The following is a 12,983-nucleotide window of genomic DNA, read 5'->3' on the forward strand; positions in this document are numbered from 1 at the left end:
CAAAGTCAGGGGCTGGACTGGCTGATTTCTGAAGTCCCTCCCAGTTTGAGAACCCGAGAGTCTAAGTAAAAAGAAATAGACATTGTGTTAGAATAGCCATAATTAAGCACACCTTTCCATATCTTGTGGTACTTCTTTGCTCTCTGCTTCCTACCACAAAGATTCCCATGAGCTCTTCATCATTTCGGAAAGAAAAAGAAATGGAAACGCATTGGGCTGCCTTGGAATCACTGGCGAGCCTCACGATGACCTGGTATTTGCGGTGATGCCTGAGATGGGGACTGATTCAGGCCGTGTGCTCTTGCCCCCCGCCCCTCCCAAGCCTGTCACACTCCCCACAGCCTCCCAAGACCTGTTGTGGAAACACCAGCGTCATGCTTATGAGGTCACGCCCTGGAGGTTTGGTCTTGGAGCAGTTACAGCTGAAAGAACACAGTCCGTGCAATCAGAAGTAATTTGGAAGTAAATCAAGTCCTCTACTTGCACTTCTCAGATGTCCTGTGTGGGAGGGAAGAGGGCCCCCAACGCAGCCCCACTCTCCCTTCTTCCCCGAATGCTGCCCCCTCCCCCCCACCCCAGCCCCAGGCTGCAAGGCTTTCCAAACACTCCCCCAAGGCCCTCCAGCCTCTGCTTCACCCACTTCTGGGGTCCTTTCCTCCTGCTCATTTTGACCCAAATCTCTATCCGGAAGCCCAGGGGTGTCCTCCCAGAAGCCAGGCTGACCTCAGAGGGCAGAAAGAGGCCAACAGTAAAGCTCAGAATCATCCTGAGCAGCAAAAGGCAGGGAACGCTCAGGCGCTGACGCTTGTTACCCGCTGTTCGCACAGAAGTAGTGGGCGAGGCTGTGGGAGCTGGGACGGGTCTGGCTGGGGGTCGGGGCGCCTGTCGCTCAGGGCGTCGAGGATGGAGCGAGCGAGCGCGGGCCTTGGCTGTCTGGAAGCAGAGAGCTGGCTTGGGCGAATTTTTGAGTATCTTCCCTGCTGGGAAGTCTTCATCCTCTTGCTCTTCACACACGGAAAGGCTATTTGGCAGCCGCTCGCTCACCTTGGGCTCTCTTAAGTGGAGTATTGCTGTCTTCAAACACAGCTGGCTGTAAAACCCTAACAGTGAGTGTTAGGCTCACTGGCTCCAGTACTTTGTGAAGATGTTAGAAACAGAGGCCGAGTGAACTTGGTTTAATGTTTCCTTGGAGTTCTCCTGAATGCAGGGCATAGAGCTCTCTTTTTGGCGGGGGGGTAGTTTATTTATTGCCCACATTTTCTTTTTCTTTTACTGTGGCACTTGAGGTCAAGGCCGAGGGGCTCCAGAGAAAGCTCTATTGACGTGACGTAATTTTAGGGACAGAACGTTCCATTCTCCTCCTCTGTGAATGTGGAGGATATCATGTGACATGTGACATGGGGCCAGAAGACGTCTTGGAGCCCTCTTTGCAGTAACGCAGCCTGGAGGGACCTGTGTGGGGAGTCATCAAACACCCTTTATGTAAAGGGAAGGAACTACTGAACTGTGGGCGGGAGAGTACATGTTAAAACACATCCCATTCTGACAGGGAAAAGGGGGAACTGAGCCATCACTGCCAATTTCATCCATTCTGTGTTTGGACCAGTTTCATGTTGCCCAGGACTTTTTTTCTCCTCGCCCCTCTGACAGCACCCTCGGCACCAGGGTAGGAATCCCAATGCTTACAAAGCCACTCAGGAGGCCCAAAGCAAGTGACCACAGGGACTTAGGGGAGCAGGAAAAATGTATCCTACAAAAACCTGTTCTCTACTTAGCAAGTCTTTCAGGGAAATGGGGGAAAAGATGGGTTTTGCAGCCAGAATTATTTGGGCTTACATTCTGCATTAACTTTGTGAGTTCAAGCCTCTAAGTTTTTGCACTGGTACAAAATGCATATGAATAATTGTTCCTACTTTAAGCAGCCATTTGAGGATTAAATGAGATAACATTTGTAGCGGGTCTGGCATGGTGCCCGGCTTACAGGAGATGCATAATAAATGTCACGTTTCTCTCCTTCCTCAGATGCACATGGGCACACACCTGGAATAATACTTCAAGGGAGTTTTTTCAAAGGATCGATTACTTTTGTTCTAAAGCACCAGTTCCTAGCAGGCAGGAATAATGAGTGCACAGAGTTGAGTTCTTTCCAAAATATGGGTGAATGTGTAACCTCTAAGTAAATAACTTGGTGTTAGGTGTCTTCGCTGTGGAGAGCCAAGGATGTGGAAAGCTTGCTCCTGCCCTCCCTGAGTGTACAATGAAGCTGGGAGGACAAGGTACGTACACTGTCAACATTCCAAGACAAGGAATAAAAAAATGTGTCCTGTCCCTGATGAGTCTTGTTATTAAGGCTCGCAAACACTCCATCGGTCACCCCCAGGCAGCTAGTTCCCACGCCCCTCTTGCATGGGGCCAAGTGCAGCCTCTCTTTCCCTGCGTGACTCAGCTGCTTCTGGGAACACCACCGCGGTAGCCCTCCCCCAGACAACCCACACCACCATTGCTGCAGTCTCTTCTCTGGCTCCCCATCTGCCCTGATCTGGAACAGCCGACCTTTGAGGAAGCTGGGGCTGAGGAATCCACCCTGCCTGGGCTCCAGCTGTTCCACTGAGAGCTGCCATTTCTCCCCTGCCCCAAGTAGAAGATTCAACATGGAGCACCTATTTCACCCATCCTTAGACGGTGGTGTTAGTGATTACTAGCTTTGACTTTGGAGTCAGAATGCACGGGTTCAGATTCGACTTCCACCACCTCCTAACTATGACTTTGTCCTAATTAACAATTAAGCCTCAATTTCCATGTGTGGAAAAGTGGGGCTAATAAACTAGTGCCCACCTCATTTTGAGGACTAAATGAGATGACTTAAATTTAGCATAGCACACAGCAGTCTACCAGGAAGTGTTTGCTATTATTATCTAATGATGACAGTTTTGGGGTGTGAAATGTGTGCTGCATTTACCTTTCTTTGTCATATTTCCCCCAAAGGCTGGGCCAATGGTCCTCTCTCACCTGGTTTTCCTCCCCGACTCTCTCTTTCTGCCCAGGGATGGGACACACAATCTTCAATTCAGCCCTGCATTTGGGAAAGCTGCTTTCTTCCTTCTGGGATCATTTCCTTACAAACCAAGGTTTTGCCATAGTTTTTCAAATCGCTGTGTTAGTTTGAGACTCAATCCTGGCATCTAGTAAAATACTTAAAGTACTCAGCGTCAGTTCTTCCAAACAGCCGGGGGTCTGGGGTCTTTCACACAGCTAAGGAGCCAGAAGTCTGCCTGACACCTCTGAAGTCCAAGAAAGGAAGTAAAGATCAAGCACACCTGAGATCCTTATTAAAACTAACAATGGAAGCCATTTTCACAAGAATGATGCAAATGATAAATGCTCTGTGGCATAGAGAAAGAGCTTGCAACTCTGCATAAGGTGGGCCCAATGTAACAATCTAGGCTTTGAATTTCATCAGCCATGGCCTCAGAAGAGTCATTCTTGGCTGTAATTTTCCAACCATAAAATGGAGATGCCTGGGAATGGCTCATACTGACTAGAGAAATCTTCAAACTTGAGCTGCCGGGCAGATTTTTGGACTGAACTCCAGATGGGGAAGAACAGGGGCTGGGGGTGGGAAGAATTTGGTAATTTCACAGGGGCTAGGAATGTCAATCAGAGAAACGGCAGAGAGCCCTGGACAAAGAGGACAAAGTGGAGAAGATGAAATGGAAAGCAGAGGAGTAACAGGAGAGAGGCGAAGGGGAAAGAAACGTAAGAAACTAAGGTGGCTTTTTAAGGTAGTGAAGAAGGGTGCACACAGACTGCAGAAGAAAATGTGCTCTGGTCTCTAAGATTACACAGCTGCAATCAACTGCAAAGCACAATAAGCATCCTGAAGGCATCTTGTCTCAAGTGTGTGATGCTTCGAAGTAGAATTTAACGCTAAACAAGAGCACATAGGTAAGATGTTGTGGGGCTTGGAAATAACATCACAGGCGTCCAGTTTAGACCCCTTGCCCTCTGGACATTCAGACTTTAATTTGATGAAAATGAAAGTTTCCTTGATTCTCCACTATGATCTCATCCTTGACCCACAGTGGCACTTTTTGGAATGACGTCCATAGGTTTCCTTCTGCCATATTGTAAGACACGACTGATTTGCTTAAGGAAAGTGATTAAAAAATGTATCATTGATCTAGGAAAATCTTTTAAGGTCTATGACATTTTGTGGCTCAGCAAGGTCAATTTTTGTTCCAACGACTCCAAAGAAAAACTCTTCTCTCTAAAGGTTTGATTGGTTTATTTTAAATAGCAATATCATTCCTTCTTGTACCCTGTAAGCCATCTTGGTTTTAAATTTGGTTCTTGAAGGTCTCCAGACTCATAAGAAACAGCATCAATCTCTCTTCTATAATCCCTTTTAATGGCCTAAATCCTTCAGGTGCTCCCACAGTCCTGTTAAGAAGTAAGGTGGCATCGCCCCAAGGAGTGACTGGGCACTTGCTTGGAGCCCTGTAGAGTAACCTGTACCTTTTGTACTTTTCCAGGTAAGAGAGAAGATAAGAGGCTACCTTGAAACTCAGCTTAGTATCTGGCCTCTGGAATGATGTTAAAGCTAATGTATAAATATTGAATACAAACAATGCAGAAATTGTTATACCACTTGCTTAAGTGACAGCAGATTAGTAAATCAAGGATGTACTAAATGCTAAGTGATGGATTTGATATTCAGAGTTTGACTTCCTTCAGGGTTCCTGGGCCTTTGCCTGTCCAGCCCTCCATGGTCCCTCTGCACACTCCCTCATTCTTCTCTGCCCACAACCGGAGCATCTCGAGTGCAAGGGATTCCTCCCAGACTTTTATATTGCGCCAGTTGCGCGAGAAACCAAAGCTCCATCCCCTACCATGAGGACCTTGTTGTGATCTTGATTTACTTAACCTGTAACCAGAGTCCCCCTGCCTAGAAGAGGTAAACCAACACTACCTACTGTCCATGTGATTTAGGATATGTCCTCGAACCCCCAGGGACTCAGCGTTTGTCTGTTTGTTTCTGCGAGTTGAGGTGATTGGGAGGATTTGATGACATCATGTATGAAAGGGCTTCAGAAGTTGTTAAATGCTAAATCAAGTTAAAACCTGCCCCTAAATAGAATGGAGTCTGAGGCAAGAGAACTGCTAGAGGCCCATACCCCACATATCTAAATGTTTAAAAGTCATAAAAACTGGTAAGTAAAATGTTCCATCTATCTGCTTTCATAAAGACTAGAGAGACCTAGTTTAAATTGAGAATTTTTGGATTCCTTGGACTTCCTGGACCCCTTCCCACACCTCTCCCCTTTTCTTTCTGCCCTGCCTCTGTCCTACTGCAAAGGACTTTGTGTGAGTATCTTAGTTCACTGGTTCAAGCTCTCAACCTCCCCTCCAAGCAGCTGTTTCTTGGCTAACTTCATGGCCGAGAGGTGTGCCAGGGCTCAGAAGAGGGAATTAAAGAGTGTTTCTGTTTATCATGCTCGTGATGAGCCATGGGACCTTTTCTTTTCTTTTTTTTCCCTCCCTTCCCCTCCCCTCCCCACATCCCTCCCCCCTCCCCTCCTACCCTTCCCTTCCCTTTCCTTTCAACATGATCTAAATTTGTCAAAATGCAAGGGCCATTGGTCTGAGTTCCAAGAAGTCAGTTTATTGAGATCATTATCCTTATAACATTTTCCTAGCATTTTCCTAACAGATGACCATATACCAAAAATATTTAATGGCTGAAGAATGAATTTGGTCTTTGTGATTTTATTTTTTTATACTTATGGAATTCCCCAAACAAGTTTATATGCTCTGACCCTTTCCCTCTTTTCCCAGTTTTTGTGTCTATTTTAAACTAGCTGCAGTTGAGTAATACAACTGAGACCTGCTATAGTCTCAATGCAAAATACTATCCACTGATGTGTGAGTAATAGTACTATTGCTATCAGTTATTATATTGGGTCAATAAAGGGCTCTGAGAATACACACAAGGTTTGGAGCATGCAATTTTAACTTTACCTGGAGACTGCTTATTCCCTTATCAAATATTTAAGTGGCTTCCTCTCCACAGTGTGATGGTTTAAGATCCAAAAGGTACAGAAAGACATTAATATAAGAAAGTATTGATCTGATGCAACTGAACCTTTGATTACTACAGAGGAAATTAACACCACAGTTAGCAAGAATTGGGAGACTGGTTTTAAACTAGAGGTCACAACTTAGAAAATGAAAGATCATTTGGAATTGCTGCTTTTAGATGTTTTGCCTTAGTGATATCAATCCCTTGCCTACTTACATGGTATTTGGATGCTTAACATAAAAATAAGTCTTAACTTGGAATAGCACAGGCCGTGGCATGACTCACCAGGTCTCCCATGGAAGCCTTCTGGCAAATTCATGACCATGATTCTGAGGGGGTGAGCATGGAACATTGTGGGTCTAAGGAGGAGGCTCAGGGGACAAGCTCATCCAGGACTAGAGGAAATCCTGTGTGAGAGCCTCTGGGTACCCAGCTGTTGACTTTTAAAGGAAGGAGTTGTAGTATCTCTCAGCAAATATTGTGGTCCAGCCTTAGAAGAGTCAGAAGAGGCTCCCACCCAGGCTCCCCACCAACTGAATGATATTAGAAATTCCACCAATAGGGCTCAATCCATTAAGCTTAAGATTTTAATATCTGTTAGTTCCATTTATCTTTTCTGGTCAAAAGTCTGGGAGCCAAGGTGGACATTTTGATGCCACTACTTTGTTGCAGCTATTTTGTCATCAAGGACCTCTCATGACACCAATAATTATAGGTAACTCCTGTAGAGTAATTATTATGTTTGGCCCTATGCTAAGTCTTCCACAGGCATGGCCTCGCTTACCTTATAATAACCCTGTGAGATACTATTATATACCCATTACACAAAAGTGAAAATTGAGGCACAGAGATGTTAAATAACTTACCCAAGACCACAGAGCTGTGAGATGGGGAGACCAGGTTTCAAATACAGACAGTGGCATCAGACAAAACTCCATCATCTTCATGGCTCTTAACATCTAATTCACAGAACCTCTTAGTGAGGGCTTTAACTTCATCAGGGTTTGGAGTGTAGATTTGAGCTGATCTCCTGTAGACCCTATGGGATCAGAGACCCAGCTAACATCTGTTTTACACTTGCTAACAAAGAGAAAGAAGAGAGTGAAATTTGATTGATTTCTAGGAGGCAATATAAGAGTTCTAGCGGCCCTGAGTTTGAGATTCCAGGGAACAAAAGGATCCCCCAAATTGTCTGCAATCCAAAAAGTGCAAGAAAAGGAAATGATTGTCCCGTCTGTGCAAGAATTCAGAACGCTGCTCCTGGTCTGGTAAAAGGCAGTGATTGATGCAGGCCGAGCAGCAGAGATGTTTGTCCTTTACCAAAGCCCATGGCTGTTGGTTGCATCAAGGCCTGGAACAGCTCCAGAAGCAGGCTGGTCTCTGGCACTGATCCGCCAGCTCACCCCCACCTCCTCCAGAACCTGGAGCTTTTGGATTGACTGTTCAAAGAACCGCCGCCATGTTGGTCTGAAGTTTCCAGTTTTACAGATCTGATCTCTCCCCAGGGCTTACCTTGATGTTGATTCCAAGTCTAGTGGATGGGGCTGCCGATGATGTAAGAGACAAATGCTTGAAAATGGAACTTGGATCCTTTTTGGGGCTGTGGCAGAGTCTGAGGGGCTGAGGGGATGGTGTGGGGAAAAGTCAAATTAAGTGTATGCCAGAATCTCTAGGATGTGTTCCTGGGAACTTGAATGCATGTGTTGCTGCAATGGAGAAGCCTAGGCACCCTTTTCAAGATCACTGCCTAATGCAAAATGTGGGATAATAACCTTAGGTGCTTTGGTGAACCTTAGAGGGACAGTGGCAACAAACCAGTTTGCAAACTCACATTATACGTGACATACTGCAACACTGAGTTTCAAAGAATTAAAATTCACTTAAATGATGTAAGTATAAGTCATTGTATTGCACTTAAAATATCGAAAACAGTTTTTACACTATCCTTTAAAAATGTATGACCATTATGGTGATACTTATTAAAAATGACCTTTTTGTGCACTTTAAGATACTCATGGAATATCTGCTGTGATTCAGCTCTAGCCCAGTGATGCCCAGATTTTGACTTTCACAGGCTGGTGAAATTAAATATGAGTAACAACAACAATAAAACCGAAAAACAACAGATATGGTAAATATTGTAATAATAAGAGGGGACTGACATCAGATTTGGAACTTTAAAGCTTTTAATTTATTTTCTAATTGCATAAGTAGTAGCTAAACACATTCTCCTTATTAAAAAATGTCTAACAATGTGTTTGTTTCACATTACAGCAGTGATTAGGTTATCGTAAATCAACTATACTTCAATTTAAAAAAATCGAACAATATAGATAAAGCACAAGTCTCTTGCGACATCCGTCTAAATCTCAGCGTCTTCCACAAAGGGAACCACTGTTATCACTTTGCTATGGATTCTTCCAGGTCTTCCTCTATACATTCCACACATAAATAGGTCCATATAGAAGTACATATCTTGGATGGTTTATTTATATATTATAGATGGCATTAGACAGTACATTTATTTTACTTCAGGTTTCTTTTCTTAACTTTGGTGATTTTTCTATACCAATGCAGCTCTCTTTCATTCTTTTTTTATTGCTGTACCTAATTCCATAATGGGAATGGACATTCTCCATTTCCTTATCTGTGCCTCTTTTTGCCCCTGTGTGGGCATGCTAGGGAAACAGTCTCACATATGCAGAGAGATATGTAGGCAGCTTAATAGAAAGCAAATTTCCAATTACTCTCCCCATTATTTCCTAAAATATAAAGGGGCAATTGCATACTTTAAAAGAAGCAAAATTACAGGTTAAAAAAAAAAAAAGACAATCTTCTTCAAGAAAGGACCAAAGGGGGCTTCCCTGGTGGCGCAGTGGTTGAGAGTCTGCCTGCCAATGCAGGGGACACGGGTTCGAGCCCTGGTCTGGGAGGATCCCACATGCCACGGAGCAACTAGGCCCGTGAGCCACAACTACTGAGCCTGCGCGTCTGGAGCCTGTGCTCCGCAACAAGAGAGGCCGCAATAGTGAGAGGCCCGCGCACCGCGATGAAGAGCGGCCCCCGCTTGCCGCAACTAGAGAAAGCCCTCGCACAGAAACGAAGACCCAACACAGCCATAAATAAATAAATAAATAAATAAATAAAAATTAAAAAAAAAAAAAAAAAAGAAAGGACCAAAGGGACCTCACCATGTTTTCACTATAGATCAGTGAAAATTTCATCAGGGATGAGCCTGGTGCCAGAATCTGATTTGGGGGACCTCTACTTGAGCCTAACCTCAAAAACAAATGAGCTCTTCTTCCAAGGAGTAACTCTTCCAAAGAAAACAGGGGAAGACAACAGCTGGGGATGCCAGGCCATGGTGGCTGATTTCCCTTGCCTGCTGAGTTGTTTGCTGGTCCCGCCACCCCTCCTGTAGGAGACACCGAAGGGGAGAGTGAACGGTGGGCCAGTTTGTGTACATGGCCTGGGAGGGCTTGCTCATACCAGCGAGCTCCGGCCCCTCCTTGCTCTCTGGAACTGTTGGTTTCTAAGTGCGGGGCTGCCTCCTAAGTCATGGTTGGTGTGCCTGGGAGTATGGCAGATGAACTTAGGAGATGGCAAACAGATAAACCTTCTTCATTACACGTAATATACTATATATCCAATATAATATATATATAATATTCAGGATATAACTTCTTCAATATATAATAACTATATCTTAGTTTGCAGAAAAAAACCAGAAGATACTTAATATCTAATGCAAGACACATGGGTTGACTGGAAGAAAAATATTTGAAACTGGATCTGCATGTATTGACGATAAAAATATCACCAAAGTAAAGTAAGTTCTCTCGTAATTTCCTCAGCCTTTTTGAATCCCAGTCTCCTCATCTTTCAGACAGACTCAGTAATACCTACCTCACTGGAATGTCATGAAGATTAGATGATGTAGGCCTTAGAAAGTGCCTGGCACATACAGGATGTGAGTAAATGAGGCTTGACTCCCCCTTTTTCACTTTCTTCTCCTCTACCCCTAGGATTCCCTTCTCTAGGTCCTAATCTGGAGTCTCATCCTGACAGAGTTTAAAAATGTTAATCAGAGTCTAAGGTGTTACCTGTCAACAACTGTATTTGCACTCAAATCGTGTAAGTTCTGAAAACTCTCACATCTTCTACACGCAACTGAACGGATCTCTTAGTGATGGAATTTCAGTCCCACAGATGCAATTCTCGAGGAGGGAGATATTTCTATAGACAGAAAAAGAACACCATGCAGATTATTTGTTAGGTCTGAATGGGATGCAGAAGAACCCGTGTTTGCCGTATTGCCATGAAGAGTTGTCACTTCCTCTGGGCCAAGGTGTTTACTTTCTGACATACGAGGCTGAGATAAAAATCTATCAGGATCTGCCAAGAAAGGTTTGCTGGCAAAAGTTGAAACCAGCTATAGCTACTCATCTAGAAATAATCTAAGGGAAGTGAAAGCTCCTGGTTTAGTTTTGAAACTGGGTTTTATTTTCCAGTGGCCTGGAATGCACAAAGAATCCTGGCTTGTAAGAATCTCCCACGGGCCTCCCTGAGACCCTTTGTGAAAATGTAAGTTATACTTATTCTCACTCAGAGTGAGAGCGTTGTGTATTGTCTGGAAACAATTAGAGGTATTTTTCCATCTTGATCTGACACCCTCAGACACACAGGCAGTTGGGGCTTGGAGGGTGGGGTGGTTCGAAGTCCAAGTTCTACTGTTAACTATTGAAACAGTTAAAGTATTAAAACTAATTAAGAAAAATATGCTTGGAGCCCCAAAGGGTAGGTGCTGATGGAACAGAGAGGCTCAGAAAGGTTTAAAAGTCACCAGGAAGAAAATCCTTGGAGCTCTGTGAAATATTTTGTCACTGCTAATGATTTTCCAAGACTCTTCAGGAAAATAGTGTGACAATAAAAGGCCATTCAGGGGAATGCCTGAACTGACATCTGAGGCTGCCTGGGGACCTGGGTGACTGCAGGTGAGCCTGGCATCACCTGGTTTAAGGCGTGACACCAGTGCAGCACCCCCTGACCAGGCTGGACAGAGGGATTCCAGAGCAAGAGGCTGCAGAGAGATGTCTTTTGGTCAAGACGTGCCAGTCTCCTGGAGCCTGCCTTTGGATTATTAGAAAGAGAAATTATGCTGGTTTACCTATCGTTTTATTTTGGAAGAAGGCGGGAGTAGAAAGAATTCAGGGAGGGGGAAGCCTGAGAAGGAGCTCGGGGGGAACGGGGCCAGAGGGGGACAAGAGATACTCAAACCTGAGGCTGCCTCATCTGGCCAGTTTTGTGAAAAACCTTTTAAACTTTATTTTAAAGCTGAAGTTGGAGGCAAACGTTCCCACCTTTGTTTGTCAGCAAAGTCCAAATTGCCAAGTGCTGCGGAGGACAATTGTGTCAACAGCACAAGGCTTTGCATCTGCCAAATGGTAATCAGCAAAGAGGCCTCACATTTGTGTAGAGACCTAACACTCTGCGGCGTGTTTTCACAGCTATGGTTTAGTGGATCCTTATGGCAAACTCAGAGGGAAGCGGAAAGGTGTTGCCATTTCAAAGGTGGGAACATGGGGGCTCAGAGAGCAGAGCGGGAGGACGCATACAACATCGCAGAGCTAGTGAGCGGTGGGGTGAGGCTTCACACCTGGTCCTCCCACTGTACTCGGCCCCTGTCCTCACACCAGGTGCGCCTGCAGGGCTGCCTCAGCCGAGAGCTTGGGCTGCACCGTGAGCTCGGGGACATGGGGTGGGGGGAGGCGGGACTGTATCTCGTTAGGCCACAGCTGTCCATTTCTTTTCCTGCCTTCCTTCCCCTTCCCCCTTCCTCCTCTGCACGTGTCTGCAGCCTCCAGATGGAAAAGAGCAAGAAGGGCATGCCTTCAGCCCTGGTGCAGAAGCAGAATACAAAAGCTATGGTGTGAGATGCCTGGGGTCCTAAGGCTCGTCCTGGGTAAGGCAGCACGTCTCAACTGGGCTTCAGAATCAACTTTCTAAAATACAAAGCCAGAAAACCTCTGCAGATCCATCTCTGCAGTAAATCGGGAAGGCAGCTCATTTTTCTCCACCAAGCATCCCTTAAGACTTTAAGAATCCTTGAGAATATACCCTCTTCTTTAAAAATATCAGCTTTTTTTTTTTCAAGGATAGAATGAATATTTTTCTTATGCAATACGAAGCAACATAGCAATAAAGACTCAAAATATTAATGACATTGATTCTATGCTGAAGAAAGCTGGTCAGTCTTTTCTTAGAAGATGGATTTATGTTTAGTCACAGAATCTCTTAACTTTGATCAGAGGTGAACCTTAGAGTTGATAATATTTGTGACTATGATCTTGGGGTCAGGTTGATAATAGACCTGGGCTTTTGCCAACCACGATGCTGGAGCTGGCAGTGTTGCCCATGCCAGCCCCTGTGGAAAGCTGGGCAATGGTAAGCAGTGCAGGCTTCCAAGAAGAGAAATGCAGGGGTGCCCAAGATCAGGTACTGAAGCTCAGGTGATCAGCAGGACTTTTGCCTGGATCTTGATTCTGCATCTCTTTAGGCTCATTTTATGTAAAACTTGAATGAATGTGTCCAACACATTTTCTCATTTCCTTGAAAAATTTGGAGGAGATAAGAGATTGGCCCACAGAAAAGAAGTGAGAATTCAGAGACAGACAACAAAAGCAGCGTTAAGACCCACAAGACACAGGCATGAGAACCACAGATATTCATCATTCCAGGGCCATTTGTCTAGTGGCAAATACTACCACCCACCTCAACAGGCTTTGAAGTCAGCACCACCCTACCGCCCTGTATAATATTTGAACTTCCAAAGGAGGAGCCAGTCAAATCAGATTTGGCACCTACCTGAGAAAATAGGAAATGCTTAGTTTTACCGAAAAATTAT

The 12,983-nt window shown here is 44.8% G+C and overlaps 2 long non-coding RNA genes across 2 annotated transcripts in view; one reads left to right on the top strand and one right to left on the bottom strand.

The window, feature by feature from the left end:
* LOC309611737 overlaps positions 1-12,983 on the top strand; it is a 274,615-nt gene that overhangs the window by 136,879 nt on the left and 124,753 nt on the right. The window lies entirely within an intron of this gene.
* Positions 8,807-12,983, bottom strand: part of LOC309611732 — a 106,327-nt gene continuing 102,150 nt past the window's right edge. Inside the window, exon 4 of the long non-coding RNA XR_014234705.1 lies at positions 8,807-10,315. This is a non-coding gene — a long non-coding RNA (uncharacterized lncRNA). The remainder of the gene's footprint in view (positions 10,316-12,983) is intronic.

Source organism: Balaenoptera borealis (assembly GCF_965194805.1).
Source record: "Balaenoptera borealis genome assembly, chromosome: 15".
Lineage (NCBI taxonomy): Eukaryota > Metazoa > Chordata > Mammalia > Artiodactyla > Balaenopteridae > Balaenoptera > Balaenoptera borealis.